The sequence below is a fragment of the Crocuta crocuta genome, unplaced genomic scaffold, assembly GCF_008692635.1.
Source record: "Crocuta crocuta isolate KB4526 unplaced genomic scaffold, BGI_CrCroc_1.0 scaffold646, whole genome shotgun sequence".
NCBI classification, from domain to species: domain Eukaryota; kingdom Metazoa; phylum Chordata; class Mammalia; order Carnivora; family Hyaenidae; genus Crocuta; species Crocuta crocuta.
The window spans coordinates 2160136-2166135 of NW_027530851.1; positions in this window are offsets into that span (position 1 = coordinate 2160136).

Below are 6000 nucleotides of genomic sequence, written 5' to 3' on the forward strand. Positions count from 1 at the left end.
TGGCCTGACCAGGACAAGTTCTGTTATTTCCACATGTTGCTTAAGATCCCTGTCTTTGTTTCATGGCTCTCACACATGGTTGAGCTATGAGGGAGCCCTTGAGAACTCATCCATAACTTGTAATAAATAAATAACCTCCTCATAGTTTGCCCCTTGGATATTTGCTCTATGTCAGAACATTTTAGTTTTACACATACACACGCATGCAAATGTGTTTCTCCACTGAAAATAAAAACCTGATGTCCCCCCTTAACTTTTACTGCTGACAATCAAGAATAACACATTGACTTGAGGCTGGGAGTATTCCAACTGAATCAACAGAATGACCCTGTATCTCATGTGGTTATTTCCAATTGTCAAATTTATCAGGTTGGCAAATATTTGATGAATACCTACTAAGCACAAAGGATTGTGCTATGTTCAGTGGCAGCTACAAAGATGATTTTGAAAATAGCATAAAATAACTGTGTAAATTGCCATTTAATCATGCTTTCATGACTCAAAAGACAAATCAGAACTTTTGAGTAGCTCTGGGCCTTCCTGGCAACCTCTAAGTGCCATTAAACAGCAATGCGGGCTTTAGAAACATAATACCTGTAATAAGAGCTACTGGTTATTCACTGTTTGCTCTCAGTGAAGTATTGCAATAGGCCCTTCCCATTCAATATCTCAACAATCTTACTGCCCTTCCCATTCAATATCTTGTATTACAAGATGTATTCAGAAGTCATCTTTGTTTTACAGATAAGGAAACAGATTCAGAGAAATGAAATGGCCTATATAACATCATATAACTTAGTAAGAATTGAGTGAGAATTCTCTTTTAAGTCTCCCTGCCTTCAGAGGCCATGCATTTTCTCCTATTTATGTTTCTTCATCATCTTTAATACAGGAACATAAGTAGTTAATCTGTTCAGTTTCTGAAATACTCATCTCCTCATCTGGAAATGTTGGAACCCCCAAAGTTGAGAATTACTAACTCACTCAGGAAATTTTGTAGAATTGTATTTTCTGTGATGTTATAAAAAGTAATACTTTGTTTTCACTTTTCCAAATATAAAATTCTGCTTTAAGTATCAATTAATATCCTACCTTTCCCATTCCCAAACACCCAACATCTATCTATTTTCTGTATGAAATGACTGTACTTGCCACACTTTCTCTCAAGAGCCTATTGTGTGTGTAGGGGTGTGTGTGGGTATGATGTGTCTGTGTCTTTTACCCCAAATGTCTTTTCTTTAGTCTCCTTGAATTTTTCTCTAAGTTAGTTCAAAATATTTTATCTCTCTGACTTCTGAGGAATGATGCAAATACTCCTCAGAGGGTTAACTTATTAAATTGATAGTTATTAATATATTAGTATATTTTATGAATATCTAGTCACCTCAGCAAGGACGCAAGAGATTGGAACTAAGCATCCTTCAAGGGAATGAGTTCGTAAAGCTCTGGGTCAGAGAGATGAAGGCTGTTTGGAAAAACCCACTGAATGATTTGAAAATTCTATTGAGTGTCCTGGATACATAGGGGACAGTGTGAGAATGCTGTGGGAGAAATGGGGATCACAGTTGCTACATGAGAAGAAGAAAACAGAAAGAGAAAAATCAAGGCAAATTTTAAGAAATTACATTTTGGCCTGTGGATACTTTCTATCCTTTCATCTTTGATTTACGGTATTTATGTTGCATTTACATTACAGTTAGTTCTTGTGAACCTGAACTTAATACTTTATTAACTTCTGAAATTGCTTTCTTTTTTATTTTTCCCCTCGGATAAGGAGTACAGACTCTTTCAGGCAAAGCATGGCTGAAGCCCTACTGGACGGGAGGTCGCTGACTTTCCCCAGTGCATCTGGAGACAGTGATACATTGAACAACTCTCGGAATTCAAAGCATTCTCCTGCCTGATGATCCTCAACAGCTCCAGACACGGCCGAGCCGTTGGTCAGGCCTGGAGTGCAGGCTGACCACAGAGACAGACCATACCACACTGGGAGAATCTGCTAGGAAGAAGAATGACTTCCCTCAAAAATGAGGCAAAAGGGAGACTGGGCTATTTTTTAAGTGGGCATTGGAGAAAGAATTAGAGGGAGGGGAGGATTTGGAGGAGTTAGCTGATTAAGGGTTAGCTTTTAATTTTGCATTGAAGAGTCAGTTAACAATGGTTACAAAAGGAAATTAAAAACCTGGAAGCAGTTGAGGTTTTTTGTTATTTCTGAAGTTACGAAACACATCAATATTGCACAGGCCTGTGTTTAATGTGGTATAACAAAGTGACAGCCTTTGTGGATAGGCTCTGGAACTCTTTGAATGGTTTCCATGAACAAATCAGCATTCTCTTTATTACTGTGACCCTTGGATTGTGTGTGCCCATTTTTCTGGCTCTCAGAGGGCATAGTCCCAAACTTGTCATGAAGTGCACTCAAGCGGTGTGTGTTTGGAGATTTGAGGAAAAGAAGAAAGGCCTGGTTGAAAATGTGGCTGTGAAGTTGAAGAAGGGAAGAGTCCAGGGCGGAATCATCAAGTGACAGTTAAAAAGCAGCAAACTGACTGCTGATAATTCCTGTGATGAAATCGCTTCTCAGATCCCAAATCGTAGCCAGACTATTATCATGCATTCATGCTTAAATGCTTAAATCTATAGAAGGTGTGCTGTTAGTGACATCACAGGAAAGAAGACTTCTTCACAAGCTTGGATAGATTATCTGGAAAAAAGAAAAAAAAAAGAACTGACTTCTCAAACTCATTCAACTGACAAGAGAGTGTCACTAAACTACTTGAAGTTGTAGAACAATGTACTAACATCTTAAAGTTTATATCATTTATGTTTTGGGCCAGAAACTCATCTAAACATTTTGATTATAATTACTAATATAATATTCACAATGATGCTATGTGGTAGCTGTCATTATCCTCATTCAATGCAGGAGAAATAGAGGCAAGAGAAGTAAAATAGCTTGTCCAAGCTAACATCACGAGGAAGCTATCAATAAATAATTCTTTCCCTGGTAAACTGACACCAATTCCCACACACTTGACCATTGCTTCTACTCACACCTGCTTCATATTCCTATTAAGAACTCATTCCTTTCACTGGTACAGCCCCTCTGGAAAACAGTGTGGAGGTTCCTCAGGAAACTAACAATAGAACTCNTCCTTTCATTAAGTTTATTTATTTATTTCGAGAGAGAGAGAGAGAGAGAGCAACTGGGTCAGGGGGGTAGAAAGAGAGTGGGAGAGAGAATCCCAATTTAGGCTCCATGTTGTGAGCATAGAACCCCACATGGGGCTTGATCCCATGACTATTAGATCATGATTTAAGCCAAAACCAAGAGTCAGATGCTTAACCAACTGAGCCACCCAGGTACCCCAGGAGTCTAATCTTAACATGAGAGAAAAGTACATGCACATTACTATATCATCCATGGGTTTGTTGAATGGGTTTATAATTATGAGGTTAAGGAGCAGTGTCTTTAAATAATAATTTTCAAATAAATTTTTATTTTGTTATCTATATACTCTTGAAAACCCACCTCTATCTGTACTGCGTAAGAGGCATATGGTTTCTCACAACCCAGGAACCAAGGCTCCTTCAGGTGCTAGCCCTATGTTAGGAGGAAAACATAAGATCCAATGATATCTATGAGTTCTTCCCTCTCACACATTCTGCTATTTTGTGCTGGCTGATGGTCAACAAGTGTTGTTTCCTTCAGCTCCTTAACTTTGCTAGGACTTTCCATTTCCTTAATAATCCGAAAGACAAACACTTTTCAACAATTATAGATCCCATAAAAGACAGGGGATGAACCAAGAGTATAAAGCAATGGAAGAGGTAGGTTGACCCTGAGGAAAACATTACCAGCATCTGTCAACATTACGTTTCTATCCATTCTCTGTCAGACCTTGTTCAAAAGAAAAGGGAAAAAAGCTGAACATGTATCATCTTGGAGAATGGTTCAGATTATATAATTGAAGATTATTATATTGTTCCCTCGGTGGGAAAATAAATTTCCTATATACTCAAAATCTTTAAAGAATTGCTTCAGTCTAATAAAAGTCATATAAAAGTAACCTCAAAATTTTTTTCTATACCTTTTAAGTTTCTTTGTTTCTTATGTGTATGTGGGAGGCAATGAATTCCTAAGTCATATTCTGAGGACAAACACAAGGGAAAACTTTAAAATACATCCATTAGTCAAACTATTTGCTGAATATCTAAAATGTATATGCTAAAGATAAATGATAGGACATAATTTAAAGCTTATTCATTTTCCAACAACTATTTGCTAACATGAGGTTTTTAATAAGGTCATATGTAGAACTGCATTCCTCATAATTTAAAAACAAATGTGTACAAATGGATGACTATAATTTCTCCATTCACTGGAACATGCAGTCTTTCCAAAGAGAATATACAACCTTACCTGCCTATTTCAGGCCTCTTTAAATTGACCTTCTTTTTCACCATCTGCCTAGTGCAAAAGCATTTTTGCAGCTACTTGTCTTGGTATGACCACTTCTTTATTGAATAAGTGTGCTATGTCCCTCATTAGTAAAGGAGATGGAATATCATTGGTTAAATGTTTCCTATCAGGCGGTAAAAAATGGGAGCTCAAAGTAAGTTCCATTTTGGCAGAAGACATAATAAACATTAAAAAAAAGTAAGTGAATTACAGCAAATGCTTTGTGTATCGACTTACTTAAATTAATTTTTAAAAGAGAAAGAAATATAAAGCTATCAAGGAAAGTTTATAATGTATTAAGATAAGGTAACAACCAAAAATATTATCATGAAGAGTAAAGAAAAAGGCAAAAGAAACAGATGGGTTGGCAGAAGGATTTCTTTCTGATCAGATCCTTTGGTGTCCTCAAAGTCCTATAGTGAAGATGGCTGACATTTGAGAGACTGGAGAGGCTAATAGGAAACATTGTGGAAGACGTGTGACTAGAAGGGAAAACTGTAACTTATTTATTTTTTTAATTTGAGTATAGTTGATACACAATGTTACATTAGTTTCTTAAAAATGCTATGAGGAAAAATAAAACAGTATTAATAATTCATTATCAGTGGAGGAGAAATAGCTCCACTTCAACAGATGTTTTTCTCATGACTCAGTAGGTGCAAAGTGCTCTGAGAATGTGAGGAATAGTCTTTATTGTCAAAGAGAATACTAATAAAGTAATGTCTTTACTTATGAATAAAAAAAAGCTTCAACTCTGAGCTAATTTGTCTTACCATGGTAAAAAGAAATCTTGGCACATTCAGGAAACCACACATAGATCAAGCGGATATCCTATGACATTTAGGTTTTGGTTAACAAACTCCATCCAAGTCTTGCTGAAACTCCTACCAATTATACCTGCACTGGAGTCTTCTCCATGAATCCATGCTCTAACATGAGTTTAATGCAAACACCACAAAAAGTGGTGTGGCATACAGGAAAGAGTATGAACCTTAGAAGCTAAAAGCATGAGTCCAACTTCTGTCCACAGGGTTATCGTTTGTGTAACTTTGGGCAAGCTATTTAAAATCTCTGGGGTTCAGATTTTTCATCCTTAAAAATGAGAAAATAGTACCTTCAGGTTTTGAGGTAACAGTGTATATCAAATTCAGAATCCATTATACCACTCTGGGTACATGTAGATCAATGAATGACAGCTGCTACTGATATTCTAGTTATATTTGTCCTGGTACAAAAATAAAATTCACATCTATGATGTTACTGAAATCACCTAATTAAACCATACTCTTAAACAGGACTGGCCACATAATTTATTGGGCCTAATGCAAATGAAAATATGAGGCTTCTTATTCAAAAACTTTTAAGACTTTCAAGACTGCGATGTCAGAACATTAAGTCTAGCATGGAGCCTTCTAAGTGCAAAACCCTCTATGACTGCTTGGGTCATGTGCCCATGAAGCTGGTCTTTCTCCTAAGTGACGCTTGAAATTTTAGACCTTGCTTCAAGAAGAGGAATAGATAGGTAACAAATACCTGTTGGT